General features: G+C 39.1%; 1 protein-coding gene across 1 annotated transcript in view; it reads right to left on the bottom strand.

The window, feature by feature from the left end:
* The window catches only part of LOC124802694 (coiled-coil domain-containing protein 186-like), a 206,559-nt gene that overhangs the window by 176,453 nt on the left and 16,627 nt on the right, over positions 1–13,479 (bottom strand). The window lies entirely within an intron of this gene.

Genomic DNA, 13,479 nt, shown 5'->3' with positions numbered 1-13,479 from the left:
AACCAAGCACCCAATTGGCTTAATTCTTGTGCCAAATTGTTTGTTTTGCCATATAGTATAACCAAAACTAAAGATTAAAGCATAAAAGCTAAAATAATTGGTCGTGGTGATAAAATGTCACTTTGTATCCCAAAAAATGAGTCAGAAAGAGTTAATATTTTGTATACTTTGACACTATATTTATTCTGTGTCCTTGTGATTAAAAGCAATAATGCACACTCAACATACCTTCTTGGGTTCATGCATACCACCAGTGTGATAACTGATGACAGTGTTTCCTACGATGATGCTCTTTCCCTCCATCAGTGACTCAATAATGTCCACTTAAAAGAGAAAGAAGTCACGACTCTTCCCCTTGTGTTTAAAACAGCAAAGATCACAGACTCAGTCACCAAACAAATCCAAATCAACTTTTTCATCAACTGCTGTGTGCTGTATGCAATGACGATATGTTTTGTGAATACCTAAAACACGAACTAGCAGCAAGGCCCCCCTGAGCTATTTGATGGGACACTGATGCGAAAAAGCATGAACTGCGCATTAATTGAAGAGGTGGCACCACCCAAATGGGTCACGTGGTCATGTCCCCAAATTACAGCAAAATATACCTGCAGTATGTTAATAACCACTTCAGTGGGAAGTCACTGTGGTCTTCAATGGCAACAACTCTCCAAAAACCAAGGATGAAGAACACACCAACACAAGAGGAGCAGTGGTAGAAGCTTTAATTATCAATGCTACACCATTAACATCTCCTCAAGGAGCCTTTGTGGCTAATGTTAAAAACAAAGCAAGTCTCATCTCTCTGTTATTGAGACACCTGACAGTGTTTGCATCAAGTTTATCACTGATGAGGAAGGAATTGCCTTCATCAGTTTTCCCAAACTTAAACAGAAAAACTCTAGTCTCTAACTGCTTTGCATCATTATCTTTAGGTTCAAGTATGGATGGGAGATCATCTTCAGGAAAAAGGATGGTAATGGAGCATGCTTGCCGATCAGCTCAAAACTACTTCCAGCAGAAGACGAATCAGCATTGAAAGCAAGTACTTCTCATTATATCCTGTAATTGTAAATCTGGTTACAAAAACAAGTGTATATGGAGAAGTTGTACAAGTGTGTGTGGCTACTGCACTGGCCATGGGTGCACAAATCAGATGTACTTAGCAGACTCAGACATCAAAGACGACTTTGAAACTTTGACTGGCATTTTTACATAACAACAGTAAATAATCACAAAATGTAACAAGTCCTGTCCATTGTTTTTTCTTTTTCATTCTTATAAAAGCAAATCTAATGTTAATTTTTTTAACACCTTCCTGTTGTTAATTTTTTGCCAGTGAGTGAGCACCGCATCGGTGAACCATTCAAGTTTACAACAACTCTGTCCACTTCCATGAAAAACAATGTATGATTGTTGCTGTATTTCTCATCTCGTGTAAATTATGTAAATTGCATTTCATTTTTATTGTACATTACATACAACATTGCATATAATAAGTAAAAAAAAAACATCCACAGTGTATGATCCAAAGTTCTAAAATTTCAGGTCAATTTTTTCCCAACACCAGTTGAGTTAATATTATTGCTTCTTGAACTGAAAAACTGACTACAGCAAAGAATTTTATGATTTTAGATAACAGTGGTGCAAAAACTCATTACTTTGGCACAAAAATTAATCCAATCGGATTCTTGGTTCAGTGAATATCATTAAAACTAAAAAATTCCAAAGCGGAGGCAGTCTTTTCAAGATGGCAGATTTTCCCCAAAGTGGCTTTAGTGATTTTGATCTGGACATTGTCCTGAATGTTACTGCCAAGTTTCAGCTTGTGTGTTTAAAATGTCCCACTTAATGTCTAATTTGACTGGACTAGGAGTACTTGTGGGCTTCAGTCTGAAGAGTGGTTTGATGCAGCTCTCCACCTTTTTGCCCTGTGCAAGCTTCTTTATCCTTGCATAACTTCTGCAATCTACCTCAACTTCACCTGCTTACAGCCCAGATTTTGAAACCCTATACAGCTTGTACCCTTACACTTCAATCCATTAGAAGTTAACAATATACTGGTGCCTTAGGGTGTGTCCTATTAATCAACCTCTTCATTTAATCAATAAACCATAAACTTTCTTTTCCACCCAATATAATTCAGTGCCTCCTCATAAGTTATGTGGTCTACAGCACTAATCTCTGGCATTCTTTTATAGCACCACATTTCAGCAGATTCAATTCCGTTATCGTCTGAACTGTTTATCATTCTTGTTTCACTTCCATACAAGTTCTATTAAAAATCAAATTTACCCCTCTCAAAGCCATAGTTTTTATTTAAAAAATTATTATTTATTTATTTACTTTGGCTAGTCTGCTTTTCACATCCTTTACACTTTGGCTATTAGTTGCTCTGCTGCCAGCATAGAAAAAAAATCTATTTATTTAATGTCTCATTTCCTAATCTAACTGCCTCTTCATTGCCCAATTAAATTCAACTCCATTCCATTAATCTTGATTTACTTTTGTCGATGTTAAAGACATATCCATTCCATTCGCCTGATCTTCCAAAACCTTTGTGAACTCTAACAAAATTACTGACTATATACTTGTATATCTAAAAACAAAGATGATGTGACTTACCAAAAGAAAGCGCTGGCCGGTCGATAGACACACAAACAAACACAAACATACACACAAAATTCAAGCTTTCGCAAACAACGGTTGCTTCGTCAGGAAAGAGGGAAGGAGAGGGAAAGGCAAAAGGATTGTGTCTGTATATGTGTGGATGGATATGTGTGTGTGTGCGCGAGTGTACACCCGTCCTTTTTTCCCCCTAAGGTGAGTCTTTCCGCTCCCGGGATTGGAATGACTCCTTACCCTCTCCCTTAAAACCCACATCCTTTCGTCTTTCCCTCTCCTTAACTCTTTCCTGACGAAGCAACCGTTGGTTGCAAAAGCTTGAATTTTGTGTGTATGTTTGTGTTTGTTTGTGTGTCTATCGACCTGCCAGCGCTTTCTTTTGGTAAGTCACATCATCTTTGTTTTTAGACATATTTTTCCCACGTGGAATGTTTCCCTCTATTATATGACTATATACTTGGTAACTTGTAATGTCATGGAACTTGTCAATTAATTCACAAAAGTAGTGATTCCTCAGTCTTCAAACAGCCATAATAAAGCAATTCCTGCATTTCTGTCGATGTAATGGTTCAATAACTGGAGCAAGAAGAATACTTTGGGTAATCTTAAACCATTACAATGAAATAACAGCATGGAAAAAAAAAATCCCGATATTGCAGTGGAAATCAACAGAATTTTAGCAAGTGAGGGGCCAATTATGGAAAGGAATGTTAGTTACAGAGAAAACGTGGTATGTAAAAAGGAAAACGCTGATACATGATTGGTTTGTTGGAGTGAAATAGAAAAAAAGGGCACAATGCAGTGGAGAATCCAGAACAATACAGCAGTGAAAACTGTCAATACACCTAAAAACAGGTACAACTGAACAAAACAGAGAAGAATTAAGGGATCAAATAGAAATTAACTGATTTCCTCATTGGTAGTTGGCATAATTTGATAATACAAAGAAGAAAGAAATGTTATTGGTGTTGTACAATAACTTTTATTGACTCACCAACTGACAAACAGCTTCCTAAATGTGTACTGAACAGAATTATTTCCAATTCAAGGACTTTCTTTTTAACCAGTCATATTTCCTAACTATATATCCCCACTGACTCTTTACTATTCAATAATTATAGGGGCAGTTTGGTACTAGTAGTCATAGATACAGAGTCCCCATGTTGAAAATAAATTACTGGATCATTTATGTGGATGATGTGCTGTGTTAATGGCCTGATACAACTCAACAGTAAAATGCATTCTCTGAATACTTAAATCCTCAAGAAACAAAGAATTAAATTTGCAATGGAGGAAGTGGAACTTCTATAAATACATTTGACCTTAATATAGGCATTAGCACAAAACTTCTTTTTTTTTGGTATTGGGGGGGGGGGGGGGGGGGTCTAAAAGTTTCTAGCCTAACAAATAAAGAATGACAGAAATTTCGTAATACCAATTTATTTTTCAATATAATACTCATGTACACTAATACAATTGCTGGCATGCTCAGATAACTTCTGCAAACCATTGAAATAAAAGATCTTCAATTTAGAATCCAACCAAGCATTCACAGCATCAATCACTGCATTATCATTGTCAAATTGTCGTACTTTGAGGTCTTTTTTTAGATCTGGGAAAAGAAAAAAGTATGATGGAGCCAAATCTGGAGAATATGCGGATGACGTAACAATTCGAACCCGCAGTCACGCAGAGTTTCCAGTGCTGCAAGAACCTTGTGTGTCAGTGCATTGTCCTGATGCAAAATAACACCGTGCACCTTCTCTCAAATGGTGCAGGAGGCAGCAATACTATGATGAATTGATAGTTATGCCCTATTACAAGTAATCCACCATAATTACCCATTCTGCATCCCAAAAGAAACATGCCGTCACCTTACCAGCTGATTTTTGTGTCTAGAATTTTTTTGGGGTAGGGGATGAAAGATTTGTCCATTGTTGTGATTGTTGTTTTGTCTCAGGATCAAAGTGGTGAACCTAAGTTTTGTTCATTGTCACAGATCTTGCAAGAAAGCAGTCTTCAGCTGCTTCAAATTGGCAGTCAATTTCTTCACAATACTGCACACACTCCCATCTCTCATCAGCATTCAAGTCTTTCGGGACCCAAAGACATGAAACATCCACAACGTCATGAGCATGCCCATGGGAGATTCCAAATGAGGTTTCAATGTGCTGCAACACTGTTCGACGATCCTGCAAAATCGTATCATGAATTGCAGTCACTGTTTCATCAGTAGCAACACTGACAGGATTTCCGTCCCTTGGCACATCTTATACACTCGTTCTTCCACGTTTGCAAGTCGGACACCCAGTTTTTCACTGTTGCATAAGACGGAGCACTGTCCTTAAGTGTACTCTGCATGTCGTCCACAATTTCCTTGGGTGTCATGCCCTTTGAATGCAGATATCCAATCACAGCACAGTTTTTGATCCCCTAGATATTCACCATTTTGCTTACACTACAGTATACATTGCAAAACTAACGAAGCTGGAGCCGCGAAATTTGACTTGCATATAGACAAAGGGTCACCATAAAAGCTATTAAAATTATAACCTCTGCAAGTGTTCTGCATCCATTATGCCACAAGAATCTCATTTTCCTCTCCGTGGAGTATTGCCTCATATCTTTTGTATTATCGAAATCAGCCTTTCAAACAGAATCACAGATGATCAAACACATAACTTCAGTATTTAAAAAAAATATATATATAAAAAATAAAAAAAAAAAACCACACACACACACACACACACACACACACACATACACACACACACAGGGACAGCTCTGCATTTTCTAACAATATCATAGTTAATATTTTATCAACAGTAAATATACTATTAGACATTGTACACAAAGTTTAAGCTCATCTGCAACCACTGTGGAACGTGATGTGTAGATCAGAGCTGAGACAATTACACTGTCTGAAGAGGACAGGTTGCAGACTATAGACAATTACACTGTCTGAATATGAGAAGCTGGAGATTGTAAAAGACAAATTCAATCTCTGCAAAGCATCTACTATTCTGGTGTATATTCTGACTTTCTTCACAGAGTGAAGAAAAGTAGGAAGATGGCTACTGGAATTGCTAGAAATAACTGAGTATGCAGCACTAAAATGTCTTAAATGTTGTGCTAAATAAAGTTTAATAAGGCCTTATAAAAAAGAATTAGATAATGAAATTTTATATCTGATTCTCTGTCACATTTTTTACTGAATTACATCTATGGTTGGTTGGTTTTTGGGGAAGGAGACCAGACAGCGTGGTCATCGGTCTCATCGGATTAGGGAAGGATGGGGAAGGAAGTCGGCCGTGCCCTTTCAGAGGATCCATCCCGGCATTTGCCTGGAGCGATTTAGGGAAATCACGGAAAACCTAAATCAGGATGGCCGGACGCGGGATTGAACCGTCGTCCTCCCGAATGCGAGTCCAGTGTCTAACGAATTATATCTATGTTCAAGATCAAATTACTATTTTTAATGTTTTATCTCCAACATCACTCAATACCTCTCCCTTTTCCAAGTAATCTTACCTGTATTTGTGTCAGTCAATTGTTATATGATGATAGTTTATGAAGCCTAAATTAGTGAATCAATTAAAGTTGGTAATGGGCATTGAGACAGTGTTTCTGTATTGTATTTAGATAAAGAAATGTACTGATGAACAAGAAGGGAGCAAAGGTTTTGCAAAATTAGATTCTCCAAAAGCTCAATATCATGCTTAAAAACCTACTTTTCTGCTACTGAGTGGTGAGATAAATATTCAGTGTTACTTCAGTATGCCAGAGCAACAAAGAATATCAATATCTGGGATTGGAGGAGTGTCTGCCTACCATATCCTGTATCAGAAACAATTGGAATGACTATATCATACGCATCACTTAAAAAAGGGGTGAGATTAAACTTCTAGTATTCAAATACTTCCTCTGATTTTTCACAAGAGATGAAAAAAAATAAGAAAAAGTAAAACAAAGACAACTGAGGTGCTGGAGGGAAGTAAAAGTCAATACAAATTGGGCACGTTACAAGGTATTCTGGACAATGTACCAAATATGAAACCATCATATCTGTAAGGTTAACAGCAATGAGGTAATGAATGAATCAACAATATGTAGCTAGTTGGAATTTTCAATCCAGAGTTAAAGAATGCCAATAATAACAAAACATAGTCAATGGTTATTAACTCTGAATGAAGAATAGGTGGAAAGGGTTGATGCAACAATGTGACAGATCATATATTTCATAATTTTTTGGGGAAAATTTAAGTGCATATTGAAAGGATAGGCAAATGGGATATGAAAGTGGCATATTTGTTGCAGTACACAAGAAACTGAAATCCACTGCGGCAGAAACCGAAGCAGCATGTGAGACTGTTTGGGCAAGACTCAGTACCAGGGGTGGGCACAAAATGATAATTGGATCCTTCTGTCACCCATCAGACTCATCTCCTGATGTAACCGAAAACTTAGAGAAAACCTCAGTTCACTTGTACATAAGTTCCCCCAGTCACACTGTAATCATTGGTGGGTACTTGAATAACCCAACAATTAATTGGAAAAATCACAGTTTTGTTAGTGGTGGGTGAGACACTTAAAGTAGTAAAGGAGTTTTGCTATTTGGGGAGCAAAATAACTGATGATGGTCGAAGTAGAGAGGATATAAAATGTAGACTGGCAATGGCAAGGAAAGCGTTTCTGAAGAAGAGAAATTTGTTAACACTGAGTATAGATTTAAGTGTCAGGAAGTCATTTCTGAAAGTATTTGTATGGAGTGTAGCCATGTATGGAAGTGAAACATGGACGATAAATAGTTTGGACAAGAAGAGAATAGAAGCTTTCGAAATGTAGTGCTACAGAAGAATGCTGAAGATTAGATGGGTAGATTACATAACTAATGAGGAAGTATTGAATAGGATTGGGGAGAAGAGAAGTTTGTAGCACAACTTGACCAGAAGAAGGGATCGGTTGGTAGGACATGTTCTGAGGCATCAAGGGATCACCAATTTAGTATTGGAGGGCAGCGTGGAGGGTAAAAATCGTAGAGGGAGACCAAGAGATGAATACACTAAGCAGATTCAGAAGGATGTAGGTTGCAGTAGGTACTGGGAGATGAAAAAGCTTGCACAGGATAGAGTAGCATGGAGAGCTGCATCAAACCAGTCTCAGGACTGAAGACCACAACAACAACGGGTGTGATAAGACATCCCGTGAAACTTTACTATATGCCTTTTCTGAAAACTACATAGAACAGATCGAAATTGGTGTCAGTGACTATGATGCTGTTGTGACCACAATTATTACCAAAGTACAAAGGACCACTAAAACAAGCAGAAAGATACAAAAAAGATATAAAATCAGCAGTGTCATATCTCATTGAGCAACTCGAAACTTTCAGCACAGGGCAGGAGCATGTAGAGGAACTCTGTGTCAAGTGTAAAAGAATAGCTCACCATGCACTGGATAGATATGCACCCAACAGAACAGTTCAAGATGGGAGAAACCTCCCTGGTATACAGTGACTGTAAAGAAACTTCTAAAGAAACAGATTACTGCATAATAAGTGTAAAACAAAGCATAGGGCTATAGATAGAGAGATGCTGGATGAAACGAGTTCGGCTGTCAAGAGAGCAATCCGTGAAGCCTTCAATGACTACCATAGTAGAATATTGTCAAGTGACCATTCACAGAACCCAAAGAATTTCTGGTCATATGTACAGGCTGTTAGTGACACCAGAGTCAGTGTCCAGCCCCTAGTGAACGAGACAGGAACTGAAATTGAGGGTTGCAAAGCAAGAGCTGAAATGCATCCTTTACAAAGGAACACCAAGGAGAATTGCCCCAATTCAACCCTTGCACCACTGAAAAGATGAATGAAATAAGTATTAGTATCAGTGGCGCTGAAAAACAGCTGAAATCATTAATACTGAACAAAGCTCCGGGCCCCGATCGAATCCCTGTCAGATTCTATACTGAATTCCTGGATGAATTAGCCCCTCTTCTAGCAATAATCACAGATTCCTCAAACAAAAAACCATGCCCAGTTCTTAGAAAAAGGCATACGTCACACCCATCTACAAGAAGGGTAGTAGAAGTGATCTACAAAACTATTGTCCAATATCCTTGAAATCAATTTTTTGTAGAGTCTTAGAACATATTCTGAGCTCAAACACAACCAGGTACCTTGAAGACAATGACCTTGTCAATGCCAACCAGTGTGTATTTCGAAAACATCAATCGTGTGAAACCCAATGCGCACTTTTCCACATGACATATTGAAAGCTTTGGACTACGGCAACCAGGTAGACGCAGTATTTTCTGATTTCCGAAAAGCCTTTGCCTCATTACTGCACCTACACTTATTGTCAAAGTACAATTATATGGGGTGTCAAAGGAAACTTGTGACTGGACTGAGGACTTTTTGGTAGGGAGGACGCAGCATGTTATCTTGGATGGAGAGTCATTATCAGATTCAGAAGTAACTTTGGGTGTGCCCCAGCGATGTGTGTTGGAACCCTTGCTGTTCGTATTGTATATCAATGACCTTGCAGACAATATTAATAGTAAAATCAGGCTTTCTACAGATGATGCAGTTATCTACAATGAAGTATTGTCTGAAAGAAGTTTCATAAATATTAAGTCAGATCTTGATAAAGAGTTCAACATGGTGCAGAGTTTGGCAACTTGCTCTAAATGTTAAGAAATGTAAAATTTTTCACTACACAAAAAGAAAAAAACATAGTATTCTATGACTATAATATCAATGATTGATTGCAGGAGTTGGCCAACTCATACAAATACCTGGGTGTAACACTCTGTAGGGATATGAAATGGAATGATCACATAGGTACAGACGTCGGTAAAGCAGGTGGTACATTCGGTACAATACTGGGAAAGTGTAATCAGTCTACAAAGGAGATTGCTTACAAATCCCACATGCGACTGGTTCTAGAATATTTCTGAAGCATGTGGGACACGTACCAAATAGCACAGAGGCATTCAAACAATCATTCTTTCCATGCTCCAAACATGAATGGAATAGGAAGAAACCTTAATAACTGATACAATGTGATGTACCCCTCCGCCATGTACCTCAAGGTGGTTTGCAGAGTATAGATGTAGATGATGCCACATGTACATAATCATCTCTACTCTAGTAATTTTTATAAGTGTCATGTCAAAAGGTACTTTTCATTTTATTGAACATTAAGCTTCTTTTACTTTCATTGATAAACAGACCAGGAAACAACTGACAGCTTCTATCCCTATGTTGAGCTGTTGTTAAAATTAATACCAAAGTTACAACAACTCATGGAAACACTGTCAAATTAATTTATCAAAAACTCTCAAAACAGCCATGGCTTTTAACAAATATACCTGGCTGTATTCCCTCAAGTTACTAAAACATTGTATACACCAAAAACAGCCCAAAGTTTACTCTAATAACAACATATGTCTTCTCAAGCCCTATTGGAAGAGTGTGTGTAGGGTTGAAGAATATTTGCAGGTGCTCCTATGAAAATTATTTCCTGGAATTTTCTTAGCTGGTTTTCATGAGGTATTAAGTATCTGTCAGTAAAAACATATTTGTTTTCCTGTGACACTTGGTCCATGAGTCAAACAAGCATGTGAGTATCTGTAGTAGAATTGTTGTGATGCTTGAAATTTTCCCGGCGTACTGATTGTTCCATAAGAGTAATGGCCAAATAAGAACCATATGCCACAACACCGATGACATTGTAATTCTGTCAGAGATAGCAAAGGACTTAGAAGAGCAGTTGAACGGACTGTATAGTGTCTTGAAAGGAGAATATAAGATGAACAACAACAAAAGCAAAACGAGGATAACGGAATGTAATCGAATCAAGTCGGGTGATGCTGAGGGAATTAGATTAGGAAATGAGACACTTAAAGTAGTAAAGGAGTTTTGCTATTTGGGGAGCAAAATAACTGATGATGGTCGAAGTAGAGAGGATATAAAATGTAGACTGGCAATGGCAAGGAAAGCGTTTCTGAAGAAGAGAAATTTGTTAACATCGAGTATAGATTTAAGTGTCAGGAAGTCGTTTGTGAAAGTATTTGTATGGAGTGTAGCCATGTATGGAAGTGAAACATGGACGATAAATAGTTTGGACAAGAAGAGAATAGAATCTTTCGAAATGTGGTGCTACAGAAGAATGCTGAAGATTAGATGGGTAGATCATATAACTAATGAGGAGGTACTGAATAGGATTGGGGAGAAGAGGAGTTTGTGGCACAACTTGGCTAGAAGAAGGGATCGGTTGGTAGGACATGTTCTGAGCCATCAAGGGATCACCAATTTAGTATTGGAGGACAGCGTGGAGGGTAAAAATCGTAGAGGGAGACCAAGAGATGAATACATTAAACAGATTCAGAATGATGTAGGTTGCATTAGGTACTGGGAGATGAAGAAGCTTGCACAGGATAGAGTAGCATGGAGAGCTGCATCAAACCAGTCTCAGGACTGAAGACCACCACAACAACAACAACAACAATGCCACACTATTCATGAGACAAAGATCAAGCTCTGGGCAAGTTTTCGATAACTTTGCTGTGGTCTGTAACTGTGGTTCCACCCCACATGGGGTTGTGGGCATTCAAGACATCCAAAATTAGGAAGAGTGGGGGAAGCCAAGAAATCCGTGCAGACACTTCACCATTTGGAAGGAGACATGCATTACACACGGTAAAACACCGAGACATGCTCACACAAAAAGTCACAGCCTCCAAAGATGTATTGAGTGGCACATGTATGCTGTAGACAAAGGTCATAATTTATGTGCAAACTCTGTCCAACACTCTTTCGAAGTTAGCGTGATTCTTAAAAATAGCCTTGATAGCCATGTAGGGTAGGGGTCTACATTACTGGGAACCACGTTTCCTGGAGGGTAATGCAGAAAGCAGAGTGATGCAGAAGAGATGTCGAAGCTCAGCAACGTAGTGGAAATAACCACTACAGATCCACTGGAGAATCACACTATCAGTACCCTGTGGGGCATAAAGGGACCACGAAAGCAAGTCATGCCCCAGGGTCATCAGCTGCCATCAACTGCAAGGACATGGCATCAATACACATTGGTTCTGAATTAGGTAGTGTGGGGGAATTCGGTGCCACAGGAGTTAGCAGGAACCCTGCTTCAGATGGAACACACAAGGTCCTGTGAAATAGGGGCCACTATAGTCTCCTTCTTGGAGGAATTCTTCTTATCCTTCTTCTACTCAGATTATTTCGATACTTGTGCTTGTCTGCCTTAGGCCTGTATTACACTATCAAATTTCTTTGTCTAAGATTTGATCAAATATTCGTCAAATTTATTTGACAAAGGTCTTTGATGTGGCACTGTCATCATATTTTTCATCCAAGTTCAAGATGGCTGACAACAACAACTTGTTATTAACTGCACCAGTTGCATGTACCACAATTCCACTGTGTGCACATGTGGAAGAGAAGCAGGGAAAAAAAAGGAGACGTACATGGGTGAAGCTGTGCGTTTTACGACGAGGCGATAAAAGCATTCAACAAAACTTGTTACGTGATCTTACAGCGGAGGACGTCAAGTCGAATATGAATTACGTACAAATGGATGAGCATACATTTCAGTATTCGCTCAGTGAAGTGTATCCTCATATCATAAAGCACAATACTCACTTAAGAACTGCTACATTTGTAGATGACAGGCTCACTGTAACACTCTGATTTCTTGCTACAGGAGAGGGTTGGGTTAGGTTAGGTCAGGTCAGGTCTCCAATCTTCTTAATCTATTTTTTTTATTCAGGGTGCCTCACATTGTAAAGCGCCTCATCAGCTTCATACATCTCTATTAATTTTGTAGTTGTCCGTACACACCAATTGTATTTACTGGCCATGTTTATAAACATACTACAGATGACAGAATGCTGCAGCAATGCTAGCACTCCACATGGTAACATGTCACATTGCAGCGAAGAGAAGACAAGCGACTTTTATGATCAAATCTACAGCGAGGCCCTGGATTTCATCAAATTTATTTGACGACAGACAAGATTTGGCAAAGTGCCCTATTACACCATCAAACTTCTTTGACATAAATATTTGACATATCACCTTTGACAAAGAAATTTGATAGGGTAATACTGGCCTTAGTTTCAGGGACAGATGAAGTACATCAAGTACTGCGACCTTCAGCCCACGACTTCTTCAGCAACTGGCTGGTGTCCAGTTGCAGATCAGCAGAAATCTGCAAGAGGAGCATCCCAAGGGGCACTTTCCCAGTGAGAGATGTCGGGTTGGGGATTGACTTCACTAACAGAAGAGGAGCAATGCTCCCAAAGTGCGTGTTGAGCGAAAGAGTGGGAGGAGGGCCCCCATCCACCATGGAAGCAGGTGTATCTGAGTGGCCCTGAGGGCCCAACATAGAGGGCACAACAGGCAAACGTACTGTTGCTAGAAGGATGACATTGCAACCATAGTATACATCATTGTCATATTTCTTCATAGTCTCTTGATATGTCAGTCAATTAAGAGTCTTATATTCTTGGATTTTCTTTTCTTGTTGGAAAATGGTGCAGTCCACGCAGTAGGGAGGGGAGGGGGAAGAGGGGAGGGGGGAGGCAGGAATGGGAGGGGACGGGGGACGGGGGGGGGGGGGGGGGGGGGCAGCACAAGGAATGTTTGTGTGCAACTGACACCCATAAATCCCGACAGATGGGGCTAGTGTTACAATGTGAAAACATATGTCTGAATCTCATGGACTTGAAGTCCGCCATGAGAGGGTACACATCGTTCTACATCACATCAGTACACCATCACCTTGAATGGTTCACCTTCAAAGACCAAGATGAAGTCCCAGTAGCAACACT

The sequence above is a fragment of the Schistocerca piceifrons genome, chromosome 6, assembly GCF_021461385.2.
Source record: "Schistocerca piceifrons isolate TAMUIC-IGC-003096 chromosome 6, iqSchPice1.1, whole genome shotgun sequence".
Lineage (NCBI taxonomy): Eukaryota > Metazoa > Arthropoda > Insecta > Orthoptera > Acrididae > Schistocerca > Schistocerca piceifrons.
The sequence above is the reverse complement of the archived record's forward strand: the minus strand, read 5'-3'. Positions and strand labels throughout refer to the sequence as shown.